The sequence below is a fragment of the Ovis aries genome, chromosome 2, assembly GCF_016772045.2.
Source record: "Ovis aries strain OAR_USU_Benz2616 breed Rambouillet chromosome 2, ARS-UI_Ramb_v3.0, whole genome shotgun sequence".
Lineage (NCBI taxonomy): Eukaryota > Metazoa > Chordata > Mammalia > Artiodactyla > Bovidae > Ovis > Ovis aries.
Window position 1 is genome coordinate 156684250 of NC_056055.1, and position 5222 is coordinate 156689471.

The following is a 5222-nucleotide window of genomic DNA, read 5'->3' on the forward strand; positions in this document are numbered from 1 at the left end:
TCATCTAATGTTATGAAATTATCTTTTCTTAAACAATTGATGTAAACACCAAATAATCATGAACTAAAACCGCATTAGTCTTCAGACATTTAGTGTTGATGGCTTGACTGAAAAATGATCCAAAAGAAATATGCAGCTGCTAACAACTTTCCCAGATGTATACATTAATACTTGTATCAGGTCAGTTCAGTCGCTCAGCCGTGTCCAACTCTTTGCAACCCCATGAATCACAGCACGCCAGGCCTCCCTGTCCATCACCAACTCCTGGAGTTCACTCAGACTCACATCCATCAAGTCAGTGATGCCATCCAGCCATCTCATCGTATACATTTCCTAAAAAGAAGGTTTAAAATTTTCAGATGTGAATTTATGTTTTCAGAAAATTTATGAGCATTTAATATCTCAAGTAATAATGTAATGGTTTTATAATTAGTCAGACCTACATCCTCTCATAAATGTCTGTCTGATGCCTCTGTAAATGTATATCATCTGCTAAGGGTTCCAATGGAGTTATCAGCTTTTCTTTCCCTTACTAAGTAGTCCAAAAGGAAGAAATAGAAAGAAGCAGTCATCACTGACCTACACACCTTGGGGATGTACAGCACTTTTATGTCTCTTTAGATCCATTCCTTGCCTTTATCCTCAGCCTTTAGCATTTACATTGATGACCATCTGGCACATGGATCTCACAGCCTGTATTTTTCAATGGCCTTAATGGCCTTCTTTCCAAACCAGCAACAAACATGTCTGAACAACCTTGTCATAAACCTATGGTCCTTAATAAGCTGTAAGTTCCAGGAGAGCAAAAGTTACGACTTGCTATTTTTTGTAGCTCCCACAGCATTAGGCAAAATTATCAGCACATAATATGCCATTGCTGGAGAAGAGAATGGCAACCCACTCCAGTATTCTTGCCTGGAGAATCCCATGGACAGAGGAGCCTGGCAGGCTACAGTCCATGGGGTCACAAAGAGTCAGACATAACTGAAGCAACTGAGCGATATACCACTGAGGCTTGGAACACTTTGATTGAATGCAACATATCTGAAATTCTTATCACAGCATTCTGTCCATATTCTCCCCATCTTGAAACACATCTGCACTTCATTCTTATAGAAGATACTTAATAACAAAGTCTTTTACACTTCTTCCAGTCCATCCTTGATCTCTCCACTGACAATATAATCCCCACTCAGTCCTGGACTTTTGTTGAGTCACTTCTTTGCCAACTCCATCACAATCATCAAAAGCCTCACCTTTGGACCTACTGGCAAGTTTAACTCCAAATTATTTTCCCACACATACATGCTTTTCCATTCTATTTTCTCTGTTTCTAGACTGATTGAGATGTCTAGAAAAGAGGCAGAAACGGCACAGAGCAGTTTCATCTTGGGGAACTTCAAATAGACTTATTTGCTATTACTCATCAACTCTTAGCTTACTCCTAGGGATTTCTCAGAATTTTGTCCCCTTAAGCCCCCAACTATTCACATGCTAGAATATGGAATATGGCACAAGCTGGAATCAAGATTGCCAGGAGAAATATCAATAACCTCAGATATGCAGATGACACCACCCTTATGGCAGAAAGTGAAGAACTAAAGAGCCTCTTGATGAAAGTCAAAGAGGAGAGTGAAAAAGTTGGCTTAAAGCTCAACATTCAGAAAACAAAGATCATGGCATCCAGTCCCATCACTTCATGGCAAATAGATGGGGAAACAGTGGAAACAGTGTCAGACTTTATTTTGGGGGGCTCCAAAATCACTGCAGATGGTGATTGCAGCCATGAAATTAAAAGCTGCTTACTCCTTGGAAGGAAAGTTATGACCAACCTAGATAGCATATTAAAAAGCAGAGAACTTACTTTGCCAACAAAGGTCCATCTAGTCAAGGCTATGGTTTTTCCAGTGGTCAGGTATGGATGTGAGAGTTGGCCTATAAAGAAAGCTGAGTGCAGAAGAATTGATGCCTTTGAACTGTGGTGTTGGAGAAGACTCTTGAGAGTTCCTTGGACTGCAAGGAGATCCAACCAGTCCATCCTAAAGGAGATCAGTCCTGGGTGTTCTTTGGAAGGACTGATGTTGAAGCTGAAGTGCCAATATTTTGGCCACCTGATGCGAAGAGCTGACTCACTTGAAAAGACCCTGATGTTTGGAAAGATTGAACACAGGAGGGAAAGGGGACCACAGGCGATGAGATGGTTAGATGGCATCATCGGCTCAATGGACATGAGTTTGGGTAAACTCTGGGTGTCGGTAATGGACAGGGAGGCCTGGTGTGCTGGAGTTCATGGGGTCACAAAGAGTCGGAGACGACTGAGCGACTGAACTGAACTGAACTGAACTGAAAAGGTCACTTGAATTGGATAAAGAAACATGCTTGTGTTTGATTACAGAAACAAGAGTGGGTTGACGTCAGCTTTTGACTCAGGTTCAGGGGAGTGAGTCCACTGCTAATTGGCTGACTTTCAAAGCGTAAGACTATTACCGATTTGACTGAGTTTCCGTGGCGAATTCATGGAAGCAAACTCTCATTAATCCGTGAGACAGGTTTAAAACCAGGACTGATGTTTACTGATTATCAAGTCAGCTTTTCCTCAGAATGTGAAGACTTTAAAGTTTATATCATGCCTAAAAAATGTACTAGCTGTAGTAAATTTTGGTGCTGGTGATATTTTCTAATTCCATCTAATATAGCAAACCATTCCCTTGACTAAAATAAATGACCTAAATTGGCATGGAGATGTCATCTGATTTGCCAAAATCTATCAGTTGGGTATTAATAGCCTAGAGAAGAATATTGAGAGGACTATGAAATCTTATCCAGGCCCAGCAGGTTAGAGTGTTATCATTCATGATCAATGTTTATTATGGAGAGAAGAACTGAATGATCGTACCATGCCATATCGTTATGATTCTGCCCTAGACCCCAAAAACCAGTCAGAATCTACAGTTGACTGGATTGAACTTCATGGATGGTTATGGAAGAGATTAATTCTAACAAGAATAATTGAACTGGTTGTATCCCAAGCAACTGACATTTAAAAATAACAAAGACTAGGATGGAATAAAGGGTATATGTGCTAAAGGCACAAGGATCGCATCAAAATTCAGTGAAATCTTAATAAATTGAGACAGAGTGAAAGAATAAACTTTTGCAAAGAGGTAAAAAAGATAAGGAGGAAGACTAATGTAATTGATAAACATGTCATGCTTTAATAATTTTTTCTCTGAAAAAAATATTTAATATGAAATGTTTAACAATGAATAAAATGTTTCCTAAGTTTAATTCTTCATCAGTATTAATTCAGAATTCAAAATGTAACATTTTATTTTTTAATCTTATATACAAGATATCTTTTTCTTCTAAAATAAAGGAGTGTTAAAAAATAAATAAATAAATAAAGGAGTGTTAGACCAATAAATTAATATCCTTCACAAAAATACTATTATTGCATGCAAGAAAATGCACTTTCCTCTCAGGAAATGACATTGCATTTTCCACTATTTTGAAAGTAACTCTCAAGAGATGGGACTATAACTTTTTAATCAGGTAAAACACAAATTTGAATCAAATACTTGTTTAGAATATAATAATATGTCACTTTTTAGTGAGGGAGTCTAGCAAACCTTTCAACATCTATACCTCAATTTATTTTTGCCATCCTCACCACTACAGAAATGGTAAATCTTAAGAAGTAATGTTATAACATTATTTTAATTGACTCCAAAAGGAAAATTATTACTGCTTAATGATAAAAGGGAGAAAACAAAGATTCTAAAGAACAGATGGAATTCATGAATGTAAGAGACTGCATAGTTCTCCAGAAGTATTTCTCATGTTTTCAAGGGCTTGTTCAATTTTAATTTCCTTTCAAATACCTAAGGTTGAGTCATGTCTTAAAATTACATATCTCCAGTGTTTCCTGTCTTACAACATACTTAGTCTCTCTACTCACTGTCAGTATGTGAACCAGAACAGTGATCTTTCCAGCACAATGACAGTTCTTTATGTTCCAAATAGTTAATCCAGGGAACATTAGCAAGCACTTACCTCTATAAAATCTTCTTGGGATTCCCTTGTGGCTCAGCTGGTAAAGAATCCGCCTGCAATGCAGGAGGCCTGGGTTCGATCCCTGGGTTGGGAAGATCCCCAGGAGAAGGGAACAGATACCCACCCCAGCATTCTGGCCTGGAAAATTCAATGGACTGTATAGTCCATGGGGTCACAAAGAGTCATACATGACTGAGCAAATTTCACTTTCACTTTCACTTTTCATTTTCACTAAATGCAGTAAGTGAAAAGTAATCAACTATATAAAGATTGTATAAAAAAAAATTTACAGTGAGCAATAAAAAATATTGGATTTAGAGCCAACAAATAATGAAAATTAGAAACATAAAGGATAAAAAATGCAACATTATTCACTAAGGATATAACTGAGCAAATGTCTTAACTTCTCTGAAACTTATTCTCTATATTTCTAAAATAGTGAGCTCTCTCTTCATGATGATTATTAAATGTGATAATTCTGTTAGAGTACTTATTCAGTACTTGATGCGTGACAAGTACTAGTAAAGATATAGTAAGACCAGGTGTGGAAACCAAGGATGACTTCCTAAACGTGGTGAAATGCAAGCCAGCTCCAAAACAGAATACATTCAGGAAAGGACATGAGCAGACAAATGGAAATGGAAATTTTCAAGAAAAGCATTTCATTATATTCATTTTCTATACTATTGTCTAATTCTCCATAAGATCATATGAACTTTCTTTTTAATAATAACACAGAAACTGAATTGAGAGAGATCTTAAAAGAACAGCTCATCTGTTACCTATGCTTCAGACAGACAGTATCATCTTTAAGTTATTTATTTGTTAGTTCCTTGAGATGACAAAAAGAAAAATCATGGTAAATTACAAAATACAAAACCCTTTATTTGGTGGCAAGCCTATCTTCTACTTTAAGCTAAGACAATACATTCTTGAAGTAACTGCCAAATGGATGTACTCTCTGCAAGGGCACCAGTCCTTTCATCCTCCTTCCTGTCCTTGGAGCTGTCAGTTATCATTAATGTTTCTGACGGTCTGCTTCATGCAAAGTACATGCCGATATGGAAGGTGTTACTCTTGAGTATTTGACTTATGGATAGAGAACAATATTCAATAGGAAAATTTCAACTGCCTGAATAAAGGTCTCCCTTTCACAAACAACTTCTATT